This window comes from Cupressus sempervirens, chromosome 7 (genome assembly GCF_028749045.1).
Source record: "Cupressus sempervirens isolate cs-2001-9-10 chromosome 7, ASM2874904v1, whole genome shotgun sequence".
NCBI classification, from domain to species: Eukaryota; Viridiplantae; Streptophyta; class Pinopsida; order Cupressales; family Cupressaceae; genus Cupressus; species Cupressus sempervirens.
Genome location: NC_143124.1, coordinates 284,422,690 through 284,450,074, shown reverse-complemented (window position 1 = coordinate 284,450,074; position 27,385 = coordinate 284,422,690). Strand labels below are relative to the sequence as shown.

General features: G+C 33.2%; 1 pseudogene; it reads right to left on the bottom strand.

Moving 5' to 3' along the window:
• Positions 1-6,762: 6,762 nt before the first annotated feature.
• On the bottom strand, positions 6,763-14,934 carry LOC149546540 (uncharacterized; annotated as a pseudogene).
• Between the last annotated feature and the right edge of the window lie 12,451 nt (positions 14,935-27,385).

Genomic DNA, 27,385 nt, shown 5'->3' with positions numbered 1-27,385 from the left:
CCTTATTACTCCTCTCTAGAGTCTTCTTGTGTCGAGGGAGATCTTTAGAGGGATTTTTTGTGCTTTGTTGGGCTAAGTATCTAGCTTCTGTATCTAAAGGAACTTGTTGATTTTATTCTACTATCTATCCTTCTATAGATACTTCATTGGGATGAAACTATAGATATTCTCCACCCTTTATGTAATAGATTTCTATTTTTTCTTGAGTTGTTGAAGCAGGTGGAGCTATTGACCCTTTATCTAGTATTTACATCGTGTCTTACACTAGAGGTGGAGGAATGCCAAGAGGTCCTTGAGGTAGAGGAGGCAATTGATTCCAATCCTCTCCTAATGGTTCATTTGTGGGAGTATTCCTTATCTTCTCTTCCACCATCTTGGTGCTCACTTGCATGAAGTCAAAATCTAAGAGGTCAAAAATGTCAGCTACTTCACCGTCCATTTTTTCTATCTATTTCTATTTTTCATCCTCAAAAGTTTGAAGTTGGCTAGGTTCCCTAGGGGCACATGGAGGTGATGAGCTAAAATTCTTTTTCTCTCCTCCTCTACCGCCTTAGTTGAGCAAGTTATTTTATTTAAGGGGACAAAATTAGTTTATTTCCCTTCTTCCTCATCTTGTACTTTAGGAATGGTTACTGGAGCCTATGGAAAGGGAGTGATTTTCTTCTTCAATATCCTCATTTTTACACCCACCACTATTTTTTTTTTTTGGAACTTCTTTGGAACTAATGGGGAGGCTTCCTCTTTTGAGGCTCTAGGTGGTGTTTACTTCTAGGACTTCTAAAGAAGGCTCCCAATGTTGCTCCAATTACTACTACAATTGAGCTTGTTATTGAGCTTACTCTAGCTCTTGTTGTTGCTCTGGCTCTTGCTAGGCTTCTGCTACTTTGGACTTGGCCACTTTCTTTCTTTCCTTAGAGGCTACCATTTTCCTCTTACCTTTTCCTTTATTAGTCTCAAAATACTTGACCTCCCACTTATGCTAGTGTACCATTTTCAGCCTCACTAGTTATTTAGCAAGGTAGTTTGGTATGGTGACCTTGGTTACTTTTCCTTTGCTATGCTTGGCTGGAGCCTATAGAGGTATGGCTTGGGGAAATGGATCTATTTGAAATGGTTTCCTAATACATTCCCTTGTAAGCTCTACTACATGTCTACCTCAATGATCAATATCATCATTTTCCTCATGCCATGTTTCAACATTTATAATGATCCTATCATAGATTTTATCCTTGTTGTACAATGGATCCATTATCTTAGGGGCATCCTTGTCCTAGGAATTTAATGGTATCTCCATATTGAGCACCTTTTCTACTAGATGTAGACTCATCCTACAATAGTCCTTGATGTAGAAATCATAGTCATCTACTGCATTCATTCAATGCTCCTCTAGGGTTTCCTCATGTATGAACTTCTTCCCAACTAGAAGTTGCACCATCTTTATGCTATCAAAATATAGGCATGGAGCTTGATAATATTCCAATGGATATTGATCCCATTCTAAGTCAAAAGTAGAAATATCTTATTTCTTCTTGACTTCGAACACTCCAACGGTGATTGGCTGAACCCATGTTTTCTTATGCTATTTCCTCATTGTCATATGCAGAAGTGAGTTGGCAAGCAATCTCCAATAGTATGAGTCGGCCTGAAGGGTACCTTGGGAGCTTCTTAGGACACAAGAGAGTAATAACTACCTAGAGATAGGTAAATAACTTCAACTAGATGTAGTAGGCTCCTACTTCAGTTATCCTTACTACCGCCTCTACTAACATCCTTTTGGCATAGTCACCTTAGATGAATATGATCATGGAAAATATGAAACCATCATTCACTACCTTGTATTCCACGCTTTATAGTGGGAGATTCTTCTTCACCAACTATGGATATACCAAATGGGGCCAAACATTTGCATCTTGCATGCTTCCCTTCTTGTACAACCTTGGATAGTCTGTGGTTCTGGCTGCCAATAGATACAAAATATAAGATGTCATAGATGAATTTGATAATGGAAAATATGAAACCATCATTCATTAGCCTGTATTTCACACTTTATAGTGGGAGATTCTTCTTTACTAGTTATGGATATACCACATAGCACTAAGCATTTGCATCTTGCATGCTTTCCTTCCTATACAACCCTAGGTAGTATGTGGTTTTGGTTGCTAGTAGATACCCATTTAAGATGTCATGTATAAGTGTGGATCAGTCTTGACCAAGATGAATTGCTCATCCAAATTGTCACTTAGGATAGTGGCCCAATAAATTAGCATCTTATTGGTTTTGATGGTCTTAAAACTACTATGGAGAGATACATAGCTCTGCTAAGGAGAATAATTGAATACCCAATATCATATTTCATGTATCCCTAGGTCATATCCACCTTCTCTACTCTTCAGCCCAAAGGTGTCCTGTTAATCAAGAATGTTGATTGTAGCAATCCCTTGCCTCTTTCTCATTTTCCCTATACCATATGTTTGCCCCTTTATAGGATATTTGAAGGTATTGGTCTACCCTTTGGAGATGGAAAACTTTCTTAATATTACGAGGTATGAGGTCAAGGACTATATCTCCCATGACACTCTTCACAACCTTCTCATTTGGCATGTAGTCTCTAGTAAAATTTTGGCAAATAAATGACTATGTGACTAAAAAATTTAGTCACAAGACCAAATGTTTTAGTCATGCGACTAAAAGGGATCAAATTCTATTAATATTTTAGAATTTATAAGTGACTAAATAAATGACTAATTTGGTGATTGGGTAATATCATAAGGTTAGACAAAGATATCTAGCTAAATAAATGATCAAATAAATGACTAAAGAATTTGTCATAATAATTAGTCACCCAAACAAAAGACTACATTAGTAATGAATGAATTTTTGTCATATTAATATATTCTTTAACTTATTTTTTCAAGTTTTATTACTAATTGATGAATATTTATCTTATCAATACATTATTTTTAGTTAACTTACTTGAATGTCTGCTCAACTGATATTTAAGTAGAAACAAACTCAAAATGACCCTAGTGTGAACTCAAACAATTCAAAATCTATTTTTAAACTCTTGAAAATAAAAATCTCCATACACTCAAAAGAAAACTCCAAGAATATCAAAAATATTAATTATCAATTATATTTTATAATCTCAACATACAATTTCTATTAATTACATTAATGTCAAATAATAATTAACCATTTTTGTAAAATATAACATTATTTTATTATCACTATAGGTAATTTATTCTAGTATTTAGTAAAGAGTGAGAATGACTATTTAATAAATATTAAATTTTGAAATAAAATACTTTAATAATAAAAATAGAAATATGATTTAAAGTAAACTTATTAATGATATAAGGAAAAAATTTACTAAACTTAATTTGGATAAAAAAATGTTCATAGTACACATACAACCTATGAGGATTCATTTAGAAAAAATTGAGTTTATTAAAAATAACAATAATTTATTTTGATTAATTTAATAAATGTGGAAGACTTTTAATAATAATAAAGGATAATAATTATAGTGTGAAAGTACTTATTTATAAATTTGATAAAAAAAAAATTATTTAATCTTACTCTTTAAATTATTAGAATGAATATTTAATTTTAAAAAATGTTATATATTACAAAAATAATGTATAGACAATTCATTTATGTATGAAATAAATTAGCATATTAATTTAGATAAATAGTAACTATGAGATCAAAATGTTGAATGTTAATTGTAGACACTCATGATTGATTATAGAAGACATTTATAAAGATTTAATTTCCTTTACTTTTTGAATGTCATTGGCATAATGTGTTTGTTGTAGAATTGGTACTAGACAATCCCTTTATCTACACAACCTTCTGCCTCTAATACAATCCAACTAATTTTAATATCTTATTATTGTATTTTGTCAAATCTATATGTTTCTCTACTCCAAAGGATAATGAACATATAAACACTTCTAGAAGATTGATAGATATCTAAAGGAAAAGTTCTCTTAGGTCAATCCTTTGAATCATAATATTACTGAAGTTAGATAATATTATGCAAGTTATAAATTGAACTTACAAATCTAGAATAATTTTATTAAGAAAAAATTATTGAATTTTTAATTTTTTGTTTTAAAATATCATTAATTTTTAATTTTCAATTATTAATTCTTCCCAAAAGTTTTATAATTTTCTTTAGTCAAAGATATCAATAGTAAAAGATATGATAGTTTTGGAAAGTTCCCATTCGCTTGTAGAGGCTCTACATATCTCATCAATCACAACATTTCCTTCTAGATGAATAAAACATGCTCAAACAACATGAAGAAATCTGGGTCGATACCCATCTAAGTTCCATGGTATGCATTAAGGTTTATATTTTCTATCAGGATGACTAAAGAGAATGAGGGTTTCATACAAACACTAAACAAATCAGCCACATAAAGTACAACTAGATCTGCGCCCCACTGTTGCACCCCATCTTGACCAGATCTATGCTTTTAATAACTTACTCTTATCACCTTTAATTATAAAAGTTCTGTTCTTAATTAGCTACCAATGTCTATAGTCCGTAATTTTCAACAACTTTGACACAAAAATACAATCCCACCTATTTTGATGGCTTTCCATGTCTAAAATATGCTTCTTTAGAAGAGTTGACCTATGTAATGCCAATCTTTAAGACTTGTTAGCTTGATATATGCATCTTGAGAGTTTGACAAGTTTTGATTATGTTGGGCTTCTTAATTTAGTGGTTTGTTGCCCCGTTGTCAACGATATCAAGTATTGAAATAGGTACGAAAGAGAATACATTATACCATTCAGATGATCAACATCTCTATAAACATAATTAATTTGTGCAAAAGATGTTCTCGATGGATGCTCGATTTTGAAGACCTCTCCATGGATGCCCAATTTTTTCTGGTAAGTAAGCTGTTAGCACCACTGTTTTTCATTTAAGTCCAATTAAAAAATATTACTTTTTAATGAATACTAAATCCACATAAACAGAGAATATTCCTTGAAATATCCAATTGGATTTACTTGAAATTTTTTAAGCCTTTACAAAAAAAATAATTTGGTGTATATGCTGATATTGGTGTTATCAATGAAACTATGTTTCTTTGTGACATTTTGTTAAATATTTGAAATACCTTTTCTATGCTTCCACATATTGCATATATGTCTAGGAAAGCATTTACAAATATAAATACAATATCCAACCAAAAAAATTCTTTCAACTATTCTTCGATGGATGTTCATGCCCTGTTCCAAAGCTCTCATTTTGGCATAGATAGGAAGAATGTCAGAAAATCTTGTCAAATATAGATTTTCAACTATCAATTGCATTTTTCTTAAAAGTTTCTAAAACATTTTCAACAAATTTATTTTGTGTATACCCTTCACTCATGCCATTACAGGAATCCACATTTCTTTCAACCATTCCATCAAAAAAATCTTGTGTATGCTTCCACATCTGGCATACATGTCGACTAGAGAAGTTGCAACTTCAATAACTTAAAATTATTCCCCTTCTTTAATGCTATGATGGATGGCTGTACTCTATACCAAAGCTCTTATTTTAGCACAAGCTAGGAGGATTCTAGAAAAGGTTGTGGAATTTGGTTTTGCACTTGCTAACTACATTTTATTAAAAGTATGTAAAGCCTAATCAATAAATCCATTTTGTGCAAATCCTACAATCATCTTATCCCATGAGAAGACATCTATTTGAAACATTTTGTCAAACTCTTCACATAGCTAGGCTTCCACATTTTTCATACACATTTGCTAGGTTTGTTGCAACTAAAATTTCTAACAAAAAAAAAAATTGGAAGTTGAGACTATGGTGGGCTTTCAAACCCAAAGAATGTACAAATGTTGAGACAAGTGCCTATCAATTTAATAGCGGATGTGAAAACATTAGATATAGAACCTACATGGAGAATTTCAAAGCTGTGTTATAACGACATGAACACACTTAAGGTGTTTTTTTGTCCAACTTGCTAATAATAATTTAAATTCTTTGATTATAGTCCCTCCAGATACAGAAAGATCACAACTAGTGACATCTCATTGCTAAGTCATTGTTGTTTGATTACCATCTTTCATCCATCCAACAAGTTTAGATGTTAAGTATATGTAATTAGATTCAACATCTCCTTAATTTAAGGATGTTATACACATTTCAAAAGCTTTGAATTGACTCTCATGACTACATACAAAAAATCCTTCACTTGTATCTACATGAAATGAAATAAATCTTCTCACCAATCACTATGGACAATAGTGACTACTTGCAATAAGAAAACCCATATGATTGAATGAGAAATTGAGTCAACTCAACTAATATGAATAACTCTTAAAAATTTACCAAGGGAAAAGCTTATTGTCATTTCTACTTATCAACAGATGTTGTCTTTATTTTATTCATAAAATAGAATATATGATTGAGGTAATTTTTTAAGGAAATTTCATTGTCAAATTACTTATTAATAACATTATATCTATAGTGAATTTAATTTCCTTCTGATTAGGGGTTAGTACCATTCTATCTTTATTGTGAATTCTACATGCTTTGATCAGTATTTTGTTTAGTTCCATCCCTATTAGTACTATGAACAATTGACAAGGGAATCACTACAACGGTAAATTTTATAGTAAATTTTGCTGATCAAAGTGATTAATATGAACCAACATCAAAATAGAACATTGTTGACTTAAAATGCAACACATGAATGTTGTCACTTGTGTAAATTTGAGAGATGTTTGAAGAAGTTAGGAGACTTTTGTTATAGATACAACTAAGGCATAAACTCTAATATGCATCCTATATGCAATATTCCAAGTAAGTACAATAAGTTTATCATGTTGAAGCTAGGAATCATTTACACTAGAGAACTTTTCAAGATGTTTTTTGAATGTACACTTGTAATAAAATATGCTCTCTAAAAATTATGTAGCTAGAACTTTTTTCCTCAACTTAAATAAATTTGTGTATTCAAGTATTATAAGTATCAAAGGCTACTATAAATGAAACAACTTTGAGTAGGGGACCAAATTGTACTGTAAAATTAGTAGTATGAAAATCCATAGAGACGCCAACTTTTTAAGACAATATTGATCTCACCTTCAAGAATATTCAAGAATGCCTAACATTTGAGATTATTTAGTTGTAAATTTTATTAAATTCATAGAGAGTGGTCTCAACAAGGTAGCTATTTCAAACATCAATCTAACATAATAGAATTTTTTATGGAATGGATTCCTAACTTCAATGGTGTTAGTTGATAGAAAAAGACATGAAGATATCTTCTTCTTGTTTCCCTTGGGTCAAGACAAGGAATTTTTTGAGGGGAAATAATAGTTGGTGAATCAAATGACACTACTGTCTTGAGATTTTCAAGTAGCTAGTTTTAGTTTAAGTTCATATGAATAATACTATATATTAAAAAATAAAGAAAAAAATATTCTGAGTTTAAACACATTTGTGGGCATATCAACACATGTGCATATATTCATAAAACATTAAATACAAAATTGTGAAATTTTAGATTTGAATGAGTATTTTTAGGTGGATATCATGGATAAAACTGTATCTTCCATGTGCTCGTGTTGGTGGTAGCTTGGGTTCCAAAGGTGGCTCTATTGAACCATAACTTTGACAATAATCTTAGAAAATGCTACCAATGAACAATTTTCAAAGAAAAGACAAACACATTCATTTTTTGATGAATACCTTGAGCATTATGTAGAGATGGTCATGAGTATTATGTAGAGAAGGCATACATTACATTCAAACCATCTCTATTTGTAAATATGAAAGCTTGGTTTTGCTGTAACAGCTCCTACAGACAAGCTGGCATAGCTTGATGGTACAGATTCTTCTATATTTGAAATAGGACAAAAGATTGGAATGTCTGGTCCCAACCATGATTCGAGGGCATCTAGAGGCATTAACTATTGGCAATCAGAATCTATAGGTACAAAAGAATCATCTATAATTATTTCCTTCGCATGATTATTAAGAAAATCATAGGTTCCATTGTATGTGTTTCTTCATTGTCTCTGCACTTTCTTTTTGTATTTCTAATCTTTTTAGCATTTGAATCTAAAATTATTTACTTCGAGGACTTTGTAGTTGAACTACTTGAAGATTTCTTTCTATATTTATGTTTGGTCTTAAGCTCTGAGCTTTCACTATTAATTGATCGGTCATTTTCTAGGTCTGATCCACTTATGTGACTTTGTAAACTCCCTTCACTAAAGAATCTAACAGTGGATGAATAAATGCCATTAGTGTCATCACCAGAACTATCATGATCATAAACCATAGTCCTGCATCTTGATTCAATGGGTTAACAAACCTCTACACCATGAGGGATGTAAGTTTGATATAGGCTCAATGGTTTTAGCAAAGGCCTATAACCTAGAGTGTGTGTTGAACAATTTGAGATAGAGAATCAAGCAAAAAAAAAGTATTTTTTTTTAATGAAAAACTAAACTTAACTTGGAGGAAAAAAAATTGCAATTTCCAAGGCCAAGTTTCCATTGGTCGTCTTTCCAAATACATGCCTTTCAAAATTGTCTTCAGACCTTTCTGATTCAACACTACTGCAGGGAGGTAAGTCAGCTAATGAAATTACGTGATCAAATAAGTCTATGATGTTTTATTTCCTCCATCTAGACTAATGCCCCAAAAGGAATGTGCCCAGAGCTACTTTAGCATGTGTGCTCAGTCTTGAACATCATCTCTGAAGTCACACCTACCCAAATCAAGTACATAATTCTCCACTCATGATATAAGTCTCTTACAAGAACCTTTACAATGCAAAATCACCTACATAAAAATATGTATTTATAGAGCATTTTATAGAAATAATACTAACAAAATGAAGTATCCTAGACCATTGGAAATCATGAAATAGATACACTATGAATGAAATTATCTTCAAAATGCAGGAGATCAAAAAATATTTGGTCCTACATTCACTGCCCAATGTATGATGAGATATATTTTTTAGAATCGCTATGAATAGTCAGAACATTAGTGAGATATATGTAATAAATTTTAGATAAGCCACTATATATCTGGTGCAGAATTGCTATGAGGGTTCCTTAAGGAATATACATTTGGACTATATATGTAGTGCATCATGTTGTTTTATACTACAGTTCAATTTTCAAACTGCACGGGAGTCTACAAAAAAATTGATTAGATCACAACATGGTAGAGTTCACTATATAGTCGTTATGTTCATTTTTTTGAACGTTTTTTCTTCATTTCACCTATTATTATCTACTTTTTCTTTTACATCACATGGATCAGATTTTTCTCTGAATTACAAAAACTAAACTCCTGATTGTGGTTCATTCTTTTTATTTTCACTGTGCTTTCTTTTATCTTTATGATGGATCATGGAATGTGATCTAAAACACTGATGCAAAAATGAAATATGCAATCTAATCCAGAAATACTACAAACAATTTTATGCTACAAACAATTTCATAGACTGTGGAAATCTATTGACATTGATAGAACACCCAAGGCAATAACTTGCTGGCAACTATCTGGTATTTTAAAGTATTGGATCGGTAGACATAACATCTAAACAAAGGTATACATAATAATACAAACTCAGTGTCCTATATACATACAGATAGTAGGGAGAATTGTAGAGATAACAAACTTATTTTTTGTAGCTTGCACTGTCTTGAATCTTTATTATTTAAGACATGAAAAATGTCTTTGTACTCATCAGATAACCATGTAAATCTATTTCTTGTGGTTCCCAATTGTTAGATACCTATATGCCTAAGCTCATAAGTACCGAGCTATTTTAGAAAACTGAAAACTTTGAAAGGGGGAAGCCAATCTTTTGTTGAAAAACCTAAGTATTAAAACTAAACGTATTCCTTCATATAGTTTGAACCTTAGTAGGGGGTAATCAACACTTTTGGAAGTACCGATATGTTCAAAGAAACCTAGTGTTGACCTTAAGCTTTAAAGATCAACAATCTAATTAATTTAACTTTTTGCACTTCTCAATCAAATTTAGGTTTACATGTCAGATAAATGATGTTGCAGATATTTGGTTGAGCCCGTTGAATATTATTATTATATCAAGGTATCTCTTAGTTTTTGCATGGCTAGAACTTTTCTTATTTGTAATGTGAAAATCTTTTCACAGCCTCCTTTAGCATGGCATTGGAAGATTAAGCACTTCTTTATTGATTGTGGTGTCATTGGCTCAATCCCAACTTGTAATCCTATCCATGCCTCTGACGATCTTTTTTGGACTTTTCCTCTGTGTGAATGATTTGATTCTTATAGGCAAGAGAGTTGACATGATTACTGGCATAAGAAGTGAGCTTATAAAGGCTTTGGATTCAAGTGTCGTTTGTTGCAGTATTTTCTTGGCATCCAAGTTTTCTTTGGAATTAAATGATGGGATTCTCCTCTCACAACCTAATTATGCTTCCGATCTGGTAAAAAAGCTAGTGTAGAACATTTGAAAGCACATCCCAAGTTGTGAATTTGATATTCGATACTGATTGTGAAATAAAAGAGAGAATGGTTAGAAAATTCTTCTTGATCAAGCGAGTGAATCCGTACTGGCTGATTATGGCTGCAGAAAAGAGGTTATTTTTTGAGTTTGAAGAAGTGCAGGAAGAGTTGTGAGATGGTAGGATAGAAGCATAAGACCCTTGAAAGTATTATATCTAACAAACAAATTGAATCAGTTTCAAGATAATTTAGAAAAAATCAGACTCAGTGCTCCTTACTCTTAGACATGTTTACACTCTGAACAAAGTATCGATACACCAGACTAAAACAACATACACATCAAACAATAACTATATGGAAAAATATAACAAAATGAAAAAGGAATTTAAATTACTTGTGAAGGCTGCATGATTTGTGTTGATATGTATTGAGTGACAATTAATAACACTGGCAGAACGAGATAAGCCGTGTCTGACTATCCTAGAGGTGGATGCCCATCTTGCCAAACAAAATAGAGCGTAAGCATCAGTCCCATTGTTTTAGTTTTTTTATACGTATGTTTGAAGTGAATGTTTGATTTTAAATATGCATTGACTTAATACACTAATATTTAGAAATGGAACAGAATGAAAAATATTAATACCCTTTAGTATCCATGTGGGTATGGGCTCGACTTGAATGTGGTTTGTCCCAAAACATTTTTCAAATCCATGCTAATAATAACATTTGTGTTAAATTGTAGATGTCTAAATTACACCCAAAATAAATGATACATTATGCTATCTTATATTTATTAACCAAGTTGTATCGGAAAATATTTTTAAATTCTTGCATAAGAAAATTTTGGTGTTCCTTTAACAAGATTCATCTATGTGCCACCCATGATTAGTCCCATGAAATGCAATATTAAGTTTTGATTGTCCTCATTTCTACTAGTGTCTTAACATTCAAATACATTGAATGTTGCATTGATTCACATGTTTGAAAGTTGATATTAAGATTAGCTAGGAATATTAAGAAAAATATTTGGATGAAGATGATTATATGTATGTTTGTATTGAGAAACTATACTCATGATCTAATTTAAAAAATAGGACTTTTTTGGGATATGTAGCACTAAGGGCCATGAATAGGATTTCAAAGTCAAATTCATCATTGAAGCTGATGTTAGGTCCAATTTCACTCATGCAAATCCATATTTGGGAGAGAGTTTCTAAAGCCCAAAGGAAAATGTAGGTATGCTAACTCAAGTCATAGTTCAAGATTTGAAACATATTCTGTGTGTATTTCTTGTTAAATAATTTTCAGTATTTTCAACTTTCTATTCATGTGTATTTTTTTAGCAGTTCATGATAAGTTTTGGCTCTTATTTTCATTAGATGTACATAGACATTGTAAAATGAAGAGCTGCTTAAATTTTTAAACCATTGTTTGAGTTTTCGCTACCCTAGTTTAAATTCTCAAATCTAGGACACCTCATGTAGAGATCTATCGAGGAAATTAAACTAAAACTAGGATAGCTGAGACATCCCATTATTAACATAGGGATAGGTGGGATGTTAAGTAGAATGGTATTAGACACATGTATCTTGAAATTTATCCTAATAGCTAGGAACTAAATATATATGCCTCTTACAAGATGAATTTAGTGAGATTCATGAGTTCATCTTTACAAAATATGTCATTAACAAGGAGAGAAAAGGAAATGAGTTATTTGCAGTATATAAATCACACAAAAATAAGTCCCCCTGGTTTCAATTTTGAATCAAATTGCTTTGAAAGAAACCAAAACCTAACAAACTTATATCCATGGTGGTTGGAATATGTTGGTAATCAAGCTCTATTGTCAAGTACATGCTATATCAGTCCACAACGTCTTACTCCCTCTCCTGGTGTGAGCCTATCTACATCACCTATAAATGAAAACTTAGATACACATTATGTAAAGGAACAAGAGAGAAAATCATAACAAGGATTGTAACCCTTGGAGGTATGGGATACATGACATTCACAAAGTATTGAATGACAATGGAGTAACCATTTAAGTCACAGACACTCCTATCTTTTAAATGCATATTCAAAAATCAATTTAACTAGTTTACTCTAAGGTGCTTTTCCTAAGGCTAAACTAGCATTTCCTTGTTAGAGGACATTTTGGGAATGTTGGGATGAGGAGAGAATGACCCTCCTTGATCTATTGTGCTGGCATCCCCTTCCTACCATAAACATCCATGTCAAAAAATTAAAAAAGGCTGTATGATAAAATACAATGCCCTTATTTGAATTTGTGTAGGTGGAGTAATGATTGGAACGTTTGAGAATGGAGTTTCCATTGATTTTTTTGTTATAAGTATTGGAACTTTGGCATTTTATTACTTAAAAAAATTCCTAGTGAAAAGAAGAATTATCAAATTTCTACAATCTATTTGAAATGTAGTTTTTATTTCTGGATTTGATCTTGTATATATTTTCTTAGCATCAATGTTTCAGATCACACTCCATGATCCATCATCAAGATGAGAGAATGCAAGATGATTGTTTTCAAGTGTTTGGTTGCAAATTGGTAGACGACTAAATAATGCTATGATGTACATTAAAGTGAGTTCTAAAATTAGCATTGAAGCTTTTCCTAGCTTAGAGTTTCTATAATTACAATTCCAATGCATTAGATGAAGATCTTACTAACACATCTTTATCTAAGTAGTTTTTAAAGTCTGTATGAGCATGGAAATGCAAGTGCAGGTGGAATTATTAGAGTCATGGTTACAAAGAATTGCAGTATTTTGTAGAACCCACAAATAATCATAGGTTAATCATAAAAATGAGTAGCTAGATAAAAACATGTAATCAGATTTTCAACATGAATCAGAAAAATGCATAGAATATCACTTCAACTAATGAATAACCAAAAAATCCATTGTGCAAAATGTAGTTTTGTAATGTATTCACAACAAGCTACACAAATTTGTTTCTTCTAAATGATGTACATAGTTTCTAAGGCATGAATTTCATTAAACTACACAGTGCTATTGTTAAGTTTGGACTGTAATGAAATTTATCAATACTTGAAGTTGTGTTGATGATTTGGCCTCCTTATTGGTACCTAGTCAAACAACTTATTGGTGCTTAAGTCATGTGCCATTGAGGGACACTAAAAAAACTCATTCACAACCTTCACCTAATGTAACCTTATCTATTATGAGAAGGATAAAGAATGTGGATGGTGGTTGATGAGGTACTATGAGTGTATCTATAGTTGTGGTAATAGGTGGGACAACTTCTATTGGTGCCTTTGCTTCTTTTTTCTAAAGTGGAAGTGGTGGACACAACATGCAATCTAAGAGTGTTAGTTGGCACTACAAAAACTAATTTCCTATGTTTTTGGTATGCCTAGAAAGATTAATTTACCTCTTTGTGGCATGCTTAAGAATTGGAGGAACATTGAAGGTAGTTGGCATACTACAACACTTGTATATTCTATATGTATAAGGTCTAACCTATGCTGAGTTCTTCTATCGCAATTGTACTACCTTGTAATTTTGTATTAGTTGTTTTAGCCCCTAAACCCTTTACAAAAATTTAACTATAAAATATTCCTTCAAACTATAACAACCTACAAAATGCTCATACCAGTCCAACAACAAAGAAGGAATTCACAAGGGATTGATAGTAGGACAATAGAAAAATAGTAGAAGAAACTTAGACAGAGGCACATCAAGGACTGGATTCTCTTTAAAGCGTCATCAACAACATGCCCTTGATGATATAATTTATTTCAAAGGTTTAACCAACTCATATTTCTCATCTTCAAAGAGAGAAATGAGAGGGAATTGATGGTCTCTTGTGTAGAGTATAATAATTATTTGTAAGACTAGAGACTTAAGGTAGTAAATTTGAATTTATTGCCAATGACTCCCACCTTGATCAAAAACATTCATAGAAAATTTATGAACAAGTCCTTTTCCAAAGTTATCAGAACAACCTTAGTGACATTAAACCAAGTCCCCATTACAAAGATTCTAACTTCACCCCATGTTACAATCATTTTCATTTTTTCTAATTTCGTATGCATGATTACAAAAACTTGGAGCTTCTCAATATTTGAAACTTGTAATATGACTTGAATAAGCTCTTCAAATCCATATTAACTTGATTTAAGATCAAAGTTTAAGGCCTGCAGATCATTACCCATCTAGAAAAAAATACTAAGATTTGGAACTTAGATGTCTCTACATATTTCATCTTGATTATTTAACTATCCAAGTAAATAAGTACACCTTGGAGAACTCATCATCAAGTAGTTGATGATTGCACCATGTTGTAGTGAAAGCTTCAATAAAACTTGTTGCAGGGTGATCCTCTAAATTGATAATCCAATCACAAACATATGCAGGCAGAACATGAAGTATCAATCCATAAACTGCACTGGCAAGAGTAGCCATCTTATCTATATCAAGTAGCCATAATGCCTCCATAGAAAAATATAAAGAACTTGTAGCAATAGACCATTTTTCTATAGATGTAGGGCCATTTTCCTTAATTGTTATTGCATTATATTTCTTTGAGTTAGATGGTCAACTTTTCTTAATTGGTATGTGCTGAAATAAGAAAACTAACAATGTTGAAGTACTTCCTAAATCTTGTGCACATTGTACCATATATTCTCTTTTTGCTGATAATGAAGGTACAACTTGAAGACAAGTTAGTAATAATGACCATGCCAATAGGTATTGTACCTGCATAAATATAATACACATAAGATACATGGACTACAACTCTATTTCTATTCTGAAAACAAAGTAGGAGTCTCAATGTAGATAAAACCATTCTTGTAGTTGAAATTTTAGAATTTGGTAGAAAAATAGTGTGCCATATTACTTGAATAAGCTCAGTAAAATTATTGCCAAGAAGATCAGTCAAAGATGTCGTGAGGACACAAGAAAGCTTCTCCCTAATGGAAAACAATTTATCTAATGATGAATGCATGTGTCTAGTTTGACTAGCCTCTTCATTTTTGATGATTCTTTTCTGTAATCAGGTACTAAGAACTCCTTTTGTCACTGCAAGTGGTTGAATTCAAGCACTTGAAAGAAAAGGATATGCTACAAATTGCAAAGCTAGAATATGATCAACTGAAAAAAGAATCTCATATAAAGAACTTGTTATTCCTTTACTTAGCCCCCACAACTTAGTTGCATGCACTGCTTCTTCCTTTGCTCAAGATGGAGCATAAACCACAACATTGGCTACACATTCCCAAAAAAGAGCATTACATTTATGTGATTGTTAGAAACAATAGTCTACCATGATAATTGAAGTGGGTGGGGATGGGGTGAATCAGTTATCCAATAATTAAAACATTTATCTTCATTAAGAAAACCTAACCATTCAACCAAAATAAACAAAAAATATAAAAAAATGCTCATAGAAAATTTACACCAGATATGTTAACTAAGGAAACCCTTAATCAAAGGGAAAACCCTGGTGGGAATGATTGCCACAAGATGATGTACTAATATAAATATTCTTTGTTAGAGGATAGACCCTGTTAGGAGTTTGTTACAATATTTAGTACAATGAGTCCCTATTAGGAAACTTTGAATCCCTATTAGGAGATTCCAACCCTATTAGGAGTTGCGCCAACCCTATTAGGAGTTTTGGTATAACTTATACAAGAAGAGCCCACTGCCCAAACATGTAATTTCAACTACAAGAAGAGCTCACTATTCAAACAAGTAATCTACTATTATTTTCCTCTTTCCTCTATCCTATCAACTAGATCAATCAATGATAGACCTTGTAGACCAGGTTGTGAACCTTGGATCCAAATACCAAACCTTGGATCACTTAGCAAAACCTTGGCAATGAAGTTTCCTTCACTTCTGCATTATTTTGCTCAACTTTGCATTTTGCACTCTACTACTTATCATCAATCATTCAATCATTTCCTCACCTTCCATTCACATACCATGATAAAGGAAAATGTCCTTCCTTTATACCAAGTCTATAGAACAATTACATGAGTCAGATGTTAGAACTTCTCAATTAATTATTATAGGACCTCACTTAGAACATGTTACACTTAGCGATAACCTTAATCTTCCATCTTGCAACTTGAATAACTTTTCGTACACACAATGTCATGATGAGAAAGCTTAGCCACATCATCCTTAACATTCCTTATTCATGTCCTCAGCCTCAATCCTCAAGATATCAACTTTGTTAAGAGATATAACAAGTTTACCAGAACATGCCTTTGTAAACTCTATCTCAGAATAGACATCACTGAAACTTACATAACTTCTTTGAGACTTGTCCTTTCTACTTTTGACATTAACTATATATATTAGATACTTAGAAGTATCTCTCATAACCTCGGTTGGTTATCATGCTCAACTAGTCATCCATACCAACTTGATCTTTCTACTATTCTTTTGTCAAATACCACAAAAGACATCAAATATGCTATGTTGACATCAATGACAAATTCAGTCATGAATGTAACATATCATCATATCATCAGCATTTATGCTTCCAATCAATCTTCCAACAATCATCCCAATCATCCAATAATCTCCCCCTTTGGCATTGATGGCAACATAGATAAAAAACATCTAGTTCCAAGAATACCAACAAAAAGATTGTCAGCCTTTAAATCCTCTTCATCAATCATTCTCCCCCATTGATATACCATAATATGCTCTATACTAAACTATCAGTCCACATACTACCAAACTTATTTACTTAGTATAATGTTTTTCATGCAATACTTCTCCTCCATTGACATCAATTTCAAAGGTTTTTGCAACCCACATCTCTATATCAAACTTTGCAACAATTGATACTTACTAGCTTGAGTATCAAAAGACACTATTCAAAACAACATCAACAAGAGTCCTAGATGATTCTATCTATCATAGATACTCCCCATATAGGAAGCATCAACATCCAATCTAGACAAATAATGGTGCTTTATTACCCTGGACTGATGCACTCTTGCATCTTCTACTCTGATGTAGGAGGGGCATAACCCCAAGCATACCTTGCAAAAGCTCAAAAGTCTCTTTGGGAAGAAGCTTAGTGAATATATCTACAATCTTCTCTTTAGTGCTCATATACTCCAATTTGATTTCCTTTTCAACAACTTTTTCTCTCAATATATGATACTTAATAGAAATGTACTTAGTCCTTGAATGCAATACTGGATTCTTAGACATATTTACCATGCTTGTGTTGTCACAATGTATAATGATAGGTTCACTGATTTCTATCCTTATATCCTTCAACATTTACTTCATCTAAATAACTTGATTGCAATTATTTTTTGCTATGACATACTCTGCTTTTTCTATACTTTGAGATGTACAATCCTGCTTCTTGCTTAACGAAGAAACCAATCTTCTTCCAAGAAAGAAAGCTCCTCCACTAGTGCTTTTTCTATCATCCATACTACCTATCCAATTTGCATCAGTATAAGCACTTAGAATGAAATCATTAGATATTTCATATCACACTCCAAATTTTGAAGTTACTTTCAGATATCTAAATATCCTTTTTATTGCTGCACAATGTGCTTCTTTGGGATCAGCTTGGAATCTTGCAACGATTCCAACTACATTTGCTATATTAAGCCTTGTGTGAGTTAGATATTGCAATCCTCCAATCATAGATCTGTACTTCTTTTTCTCAACAATAGGTCTCTCATCCTTTGTAGATAGCTTGTGTCTAGTTACGATAGGTGTTCCAATGGGTTTACATGCTTCCAAACTAATTTTTTTTAGTAAATCCTTCAAGTACTTAGTCTGAGAAACAAAGATTCCTTATTTATTCTATATAATTTGCAATCCTAGGAAATATTTCATCTCTCCTATCATACTCATTTCAAATTCTTTCTTCATTTCTTTAGCAAACTTCTCACTTTCTTCATAATTTTCTCCAAATATGATATCATCAAAAAATATTACCAAAACCATCAAACCATCATTAGTTTCTTTCCAATACAGATTACTATTTGCCATACATTTTCTATATCCAAGCTTTGTCAAATGCTTGTCTAGCCTCACATACTAGGTTTTAGGTGTTTGCTTTAATCCATACAACGCTTTCCTTAGTCTACATACTATGCCCTTGTCATCTATCAAAGGACATCCTTTAGGATTCTCAATATATACCTCTTCTTCAAGTTCTCCATTCAAAAATGCTGATTTGACATCCATCTAATATACTTTGAATTTCTTCTGTGCTGCATAGGCTAAGAATAATCTTACTACTTCTATTCTAGCCATTGGAGCATAAGTCTCCTCATAATCTATTCCTTCTTGCTATGAGTAACCTTTACATACCAATCTTTCTTTGTTTCTTACAACTTCTCCCTGCTCATTCATCTTGTTCCTGAATGCCCATTTAGTTCTTATCACATTCTTGTCTGCTGGTCTAGGGACCAATTCCCATGTCTCATTCTTTTCTATCTAATCCAATTCCTCTTTCATAGCTTGTTTCTAGTAATCATCATTACATGCTTCATCTACATTCTTAGGCTTAACTTGAGATATCAAGCATAGTTTTTCATTAACTCTCCTTCTTATCATCACACCTTTGTTTTTGCTTCCGATGATCTATTTGGATGGGTGATTCTTTATAATATTCTTTCTTTAAGTAGGAGTTGCTATCTCAACTCTTGGCTCATTTCAAGTTTCTGAGCTTTATTTCTACTTTAACTCTTCTTCATTCTACAAATTATTGTTACTCTCAAGAAATACTTCATCACCCCTTGGCTTAGTAACAACATCATCATTTGAATTGTAATCAACTATTCTCTCATGCGTTATGAATTTCTCATCCATTCTCACATTTGCACTTTCTGTAATAGTCTTAGGTCTTTGATTATAACATCTATAAGCCTTGCTTTTCAATGAATAACCAAGAAACATACATTCATCAGTTTTAGCATCAAACTTACCAATATCATCATCTCTTTTTATGTAACATTTCCAAATATTCTAAAATATTTAATTGTAGGTACCACAGTTCATAAGGTGTAATGCCCCACCTGGAGATCCTTGGACCAAGGATGAAATACAAGTCAAGATATTTTTTTTAAACAAGTGTAAGTGCACAAGACAACAACATACATAGATCACAAATATCACAGTGAAAGACTTAACCGCCATCTTGACAATAAACTAATCTCCTAATGCCACTACCAAAACTAACACAACACAAACAAGAACAAAAACATGAAAATGACAACTAGCACTAAGAATCTCAAAACTGCCTAACCAAGGTAATTTAAGGCAACCCAAAGGGTACTAGAAACTCTAAAAATCAAACCCTAAAAGCTAAGGGAGACACCCCCTATTTTCCACATGAGAACATTCTCGGCTAGAATTCTATGCAAAGAAATGCATCATGTCATGCAAAGAAGTACATTTTCATGCGAAGATGTGCACAATGACATGAGCACATATTTGACTATACAACCAAAACCCCATAAAATTGATGTAGGGTTTTGCATGAGGAAGTGCCCAACCACATGAAGAAAACCACTACACCATGCAAAGACTTGCATCCTCACACGAGAAAGTGCAATCTCGTGCAAGATCTTGAGTTAGCACACAAACACAAAAAAATCAGGAAAAAACTAAGAAATCTAAGTAACATAGTTCCTCCACACTAGGGAGTACTAGATCCACATTTCAAGGAAAGAACACTTCAACCAAACTAAAAGATGGAAAGTTGGAAATAACATCTAACCATCTAGCCCAATAGTGAAGGAAAGGAATAGAAGAGAAACATCATAGAGTACTGAAAGCAACATCACAGTGAGCAGTACAAACAAACTAAATATGTAGTTTCTGCTAATTGTCAATGACATCATAAGACCATCATGGGCCCTAGCCATCCCCCATGTGTAATATCCCAAGCCACCAATTAGATCATCGGTACTATCGTAATAGAGATGTCACTACTAAAACATGCTACAAAAAAAGCATAAGGAAATCTAACATGCTAGAAGTAAAGCATAAGATAGTCCTACAAGTAGATAACATCACCTATCACATGCTAAACATCAAAATAAGGAAACACACCAAATCTAACATCATCTAAACATGCTATACAAGAATCCCAATGAAATCATAAATCATTAGAAAGCATACTCCAAAACCCAAAGTACCGAGTGAAAACATCCAATAATGGTTGCACTAGAACAATTGACCATCTCTGTACATCAGTCCCTAGTAATGGTATAGGTAGCTACATCTCCCAACCACATGGAACCCATAGGTCCACACCCACTGTTTTGATGGAGATAATGATTAAACTACAAACACACACATGTTAGACAGTATGATGACTGAAACCAAGATAAAGACAATGCATAAACTACAGGTCTTGGTCAAACACTCAATGGGTTGCTAAGTAGGGGCTAACATCATGGAGAGTCTCTTGGCATCGAAAAGCCCAAGATAATATTGGAAGCTAAACTCCCCAATAGGAAACTCACACTCTGGGTGGAAGCTCTCTCCAATGGAAGGTGCACAAACCCAAACTTTTAATTATCTTATATTTTATTACCACCCAATTTTTTATTTAGTTATCACTTATATAAAACTTTCTTTGCCAACTAGGAAATGGTCACCAGGCTATGAGATAGAAGCCCCTCCATATGCTACCCTAGCCTACCCATGCTAATCCAATGATGAGTGCCCATAGGCATACAAATTCCCAACCCAACCCTAATGAAGTACCATAGAATATCAAGACTCACAAGTCACTCAATAAATATACATGCATGTACTAGTGTGTGGCACACCACCATCATGAAGATCATAACAAAAGGACTGGATGAGAAAATAATATAGGTCACTTGATTGAAAACAGGATTAGGAGGATGGACATATCATGTATCCCAATGCAACATAAAAGGTGCAATAATGGTCTGATTGACATCCAAATAGATCATCTAGGTCCATGACCCAAATTATGCTAAGAAAACTTGAGAAAATAGGGCAGCACACAAAATGAGCTAATAACCCTAAAAATTGGAATTTTTTTGAAATTAAAACTCATTTGGCCTTTGGTTACAAAACCCCCAAGAATTCAATAATATTTGGGTTTAGACATCATATGAAAAAATGGCCAGCGTAATGGCTCAAGACTTGAAACCCCCATCCCAAAAACAAGGAAAACATTCATGCCCAGCCAATTGGGTAGAACCAGCAAACAAAAATGTAGGGGAACACTAGTTCTCAACCTCCTAACATACTACTACAAGAAATGAAAGCTAAAATGGAGCAAAAACAATAAAATAGGAAGGCCCTACTTGATAGCAAAAGGGGCAAGAATTGAAACTTGCAATATAAAATAAATATCTCACCAAAACAGCTAAAAGTGATCACAAAGCAAGAACTCCTTGAGTTGGATCCAACAAGACTGACCTCATGAAAAACCCACGCTCACAGCTCCTAGAATGAATAGAATTTGAATCCTTTAGAAGATGATTCTCAAAAGAGCTCTCAAATATTCTAATTTAGAAGGTGAGAAGTGAATAAAAGAACTCCCTTTTTCAATACTTATTCACTTTTTGAGTGAATAGTTGATTAGGGCACATAGCTAGTTAGGCTAGCTAGACTCCAAATCAACCCAAACGGAAATAGGTTATTGCTCACAATGAGAATTCACCTAATGCAAAGCTGCCAAAAATTAAATCTAAAAAGATTTGAAGTCTGAAATCCCAAAATTATAGAAAATCACTAAACAACCTATGTGACAATGCAAACCTCAAAATGCATAAACACAGTCACTGGTCTAATCACATAATGCAGATGAGTTCAAATTTACTAACCACCGAAAGGTTTTAATTTAAATAATTAAAATAAGGGTACATCAACCATACAGGGACGACATTGGTAAAATATGAATAACTAAATCATTAACTCCATATGCCACTGCCAGGGATATAAATCCTACACACTAAAACACATGATCAAGTGCAATTGCATATAATGTAATAGCCGAAGCAATTAATGCATTAAATAACTAATTAATCCATTTACATCACTTGTGTTTGCATAAAGCATAAAGAACAAGAATGAAGTAAATCACCATAGCATAAAATTCATCTCATAACATAATCAAAGAATATGTCCCAATAAACCACATAATCAGTTATCCTCATAGATCTACTATCATCTCAAAATGACATCAACATGCAAAAATGATAAAATGAACATCATAGAAACAAGAGTCTATGGTACTGAATCAAAGTATAACATTTGACCATCAGGTCATCTCAAAGTACATATAATAAAAGTATCAAGTATCTCTCAAATCAAAATGGACAAGGTACAAACTGCAAACATGAAAGACACTACATCCCCCCCCCCCCCCCCCCCCCCCCCCGCCAGTACAGGCTTACTCCTGGAAGCCAACAAAACATAGGGGTACAATCCCCTTAGTTTTGTATCATCCTCCCAAGTCGTAGAGTTCTCATCACTTGGGTCCCATTGGACCCTTACCTACTCTATGTCTTGACCTTGCAAGGTTAGCATCCGGTGCTGTAGGATAAGAATGGGCTCTAAAGTAAGCCATCTATCTGCTACCTGCAAAGCATCCCAATCAAGAACATGGGTCACATCTAAAATATACTACCTTAAAATAGAAACATGAAAAGCATCATGGATGCGCAATAGGCTAGGTGGTAATGCTAGTCAATAAGAAATTACATGACCAATCCTCTTGAGGATCTTGTTAGGACTCAAAATCAAAGCCTTGATTTTGAGTATCATTGAAAAAAAGCCCTATAAACACTTTTTGATGTATGTGTACTCGACTGTACTTGTGAGGCCTAATAGGTGTTTAATGGTTTTAACACCTTGCATTCAATGCATCTATGTGTTCCATGATGATAAATTTCCATTCTGAGCCATTTCATGAAGTCCTATTTTGAGCAATTTCCATATCTACATTTTTGCCTAAGTGTCAAACAGTGATAGGACGCTGTGTTTGTAATTGAATATCTTTCACCTAGTAATGTTTCATGACTCACTACTTTGGGAGTGTTTAGTGTCTATACCTAAGAGCCTATGTTTTAGATTTAGAGTCATTTTGAATTTGTTTAACTAGGTTTTGAATTCCTCAAAGTTGGTTATTTATTGTTGTCATGTTGATGTAAATTGTTCATAATTCTGGGAAGCCCTGTTCGACTTGTTATAATTTTGACCTAGTTGATTGAATTGAGAAAATTCCTTTTGTGTTGCATTTTAGAGGTCATAGATCACTATGTTTCAATTTTGAGCTTATGACAAATCCATTTGATCAATTTTCAAATGTGATTCCAAATGCAATTTCTAACTTTTACTGGTGTCAAGTAAAGTAGATTGACCAATACCCCTATTCGTGATGTCATAACTTGAGATCCATGATAGATAAGATTGAATGGATTGTACCACTATGTTCTACTCTAAAAATACTTAGTGTGCCAATTTTTAAATTTTGACGAATTAGTTTGCACACTTTCCCAGGTCCATTCCATTTGCAAAAACTGCTTTTTTGTCAAGTGTTTCTAGTCTTCAAATTTGAGTAGCCTACTTTGACCGCCTGCCAAATTTGCCCAATTATTCATCATGAGTCCAAATCACAGATTCATATTGTCCTCATGATAGTAACTAATTCCCCAGTTTCCATGTGCCCAAGTGTTAGTTTGCCTAGTTTTCAAAGTCAAATCTGAACACAAATTATGTTTTTCTGAGATGTTTTCTTCCAGGTAGTTTTGAGAGGGAAACTTCAACAGTTAATATCTTTTGATCCCAAATTTTTCATGAGATGATATTCAATAGGGTAGGAGATTGTTGAACAAAGAATTAGTGTGTTTGATTTCAGAGCTTGGTCAGAGGTTCAGATAAGTTTTTAAAGCTAGTCAAAGCACGTCTTGACACAAAGTCAACAAGTTGAAATAAAGTGATAAAATGAGTTTTAATTGGTAGTTCAATGATGGTTTCTAATTTGGATATGTATCAAATTTTTAGTTGATCAATTTTCCAATTTAGTTGTTTGAAAATGAATTTTTTTTAGCCGGACCCACTTGGGGCCCGACTAATATCAACAAATTGATTAGGTGTTAGTTTTAAAAGCAATGTCATCATGATTTTAATCATTATAATTTCTTGGCGTGCTTACTCACACATGAGATCAATTGGATATATATAAGGCTTTGCATATAATGAATAAAATGGTATTAATTGGTATCACTACAGGCATAATCTTCAACTGCAACCATTCAATATGAACTACTTTTACGACAATCATTTGTTTAATCTCATGAATAGGCATAGTAGCCTCTACTTCCTAAAATGAAGAAGATTTTACTGATTCAAATCCTTCTATTAATTCTTCTATAGCAATTACCACTTCATCCACTAATTGACAAGGTTTTAAATTAGATTATTGTAACAACTCTTGCCCGATCACAACAGCTTTAGTACCCTCTTCTTCCTCCACTATAGAAGGCTGCAATTCGAATCTAGGTTGTTCTTCTTAGGGATTATAGATTGGAAAAGATTTTTGTTCATCTTCATGCAAATTAGGCATTATTTTTTTCTCTGAGTATTTGGGTTCATCCAAATAGCAGAACATATCACACAAAATGAAAAGGCACCTTATATTCAAAAAGCTACATGTTTGTAGACTGAGTATGAGATATCGATGACAAAATACAAAAAAAAAGATGCAGATGAAGTTGTTGCACAAGAGGAGTTTGAGAAGTCCAAGTCAAAGATAAATGATGATGAAGATGAAGAAAAAGGTATCTGCAGCCGTAGAGACCAAGAATAAGAAAGTAGTAGAGAAAAATAATTCTCTTAGTGTGAAAGAGACAAATTCAAAGAAGAAGTCGGTAAAGGCCAAGAAGGACTCAAATCAACCTAAGAGGGCTTCAACTACTTTTTTTTTGTCTTCTTAGAGGAATTTTGAAAAAACCTTTAAAGCAGAGAATTTGAATGTAAAAGGAGTAACAACAATTGGTAAAGCATGTGGTGAAAAATAGAATGAAATGTTTGAAAGGAAGAAGACCATGCCATAACATTCCAGAGAAGTGAAGAGAAGGAAAGTGGCTGAAATAGAGAAAAAAGTAGCTAAAGCAAAGATGGAATCCAAGGAGCAAGAAGAGGCGACATTAGCTAGGAGAGTCCAAAGGCAAGGTAAAGAGAACCGCCAAAGTTTGAAATCAAGCAAGAACAACATTAATGGTTAGTGGTAGGAAGGATGCCCATAGGGTGAAGCCACAACATGACAGGAACCCGCAAGTCAAAGGCAAGGATGCCTTTTTGAAGGCATGATACAGAGGAGTAGACCTGTGTTTGAAGAGGACTCAAGATCTACACATGAGGGAGAGAGAAACCCATATTTTGAAGCATTTACGACAATTGAAAATCAACATCTCACACTAAGAAAAAGACATCTCACAACATTTGAAGGCAAGGCCATCACAAAAATAGGGTTTATGCTAGAGGAAAAGGAAAACAATGCAAAACAATTATCGCACATCGCCTAGATCGTGGGATTTAATAATCTTTAAATACCACAATACACAATATGCAAGTGTCCAAAAGATTGCAGCCTTTTATAAGGCAAGCTATGCATCGTGGGGCATTTGGACATAGGCCAACTGGAGGAAACCAAGTAATAAATTTTGAATATACAGGAAAATCAAGGAGATGATGTGGAGTTGGAGGTTCCAGATGATGGCACATGGAGGATCTAATGGTAGTTGCTATGTTTCCAAGCAAAGTTACTCACCAAATAAGCATACCGACATAGCGACCAGCCTGGTGGTGATGACATGGCATTGGTGTATAGATGAGTTCACCAAAAAATGTGCTAGAATCTGGTGGTCACCATGTAACCAGTAGGAAATGGGAGGATTTTCTGGCAAGTGAAATGGCAACCTGCCGAAAAATCCAAAAAATTGGCAAGTACGTGTGGAGCCCACCCAAGATTGTTGGCCAATTATTGATTGACATGTGGCATTTCTTGGGTGGTGATGGGAGTTATAAGGAATTTTTTTAAAATAATATTTTCTCAAATTGAACATGAGATTTGAAAAATTATGTTTTAAAAAAATGAATGTGCTATAGTTTATTCTATACATATTTTAATTTTTTTCAATTTTTGGCATTTGAACTATGAAACATATAGTTGGAACCTGAATTTTCAAATGCCTACCAAGGGAGTATTTTTCACCCAAAGAAACTAGGAAGAGATGAGCTATCCATTTCTAAGGTTAGATTTTGTATAGGTGCTCACTAGTACGAGTTATAAGTAGATTTGTAATTTTTAGGGCATTCTCAGTAGAATGGGCAAATTTCACCATTAAGCATCAAGGGTAGTTAGGAGGTAGATATAAGAGCTTGTTGAATGTTGAGTATGGAGAAAATTATTTTGAAAAGTTTATCTTGCCTATTGAGGTCATTTAACTGAGTTCTGTTTTTGCCTTTAGTTTCATAATCTAACATCAAAATAAGTTATCTTTCCAATCAAATATTTGAATCACTTTATGCTTTTGGGAGGAAAAATGGTTAAAGATTTGATTTACCAGTTACAAAGAGAGACTAGAGAGATTATATTAGCTTCTTGAGGAGGTTTTTCAAGTGGACACATGTCAGATACAAAAAAAATCTGAGAATTAACTCTCCTCTATATCTTCCTTTCGTTCATTCTTTATTTTGGTTGTTAGTTTTCTTTGTGATATTGGTAGGGTTCCAATGTTCTACTATGAGACCAAGTTGTTGTTGGTTTTACTTCCTGACTAATTGAGTAGAGCTCTAGTAGTGAAGGCCACACATCCACTGTTGTGTAGATCTCATTTCATTTTATGTCTTGTTTTTCTGAGATAAA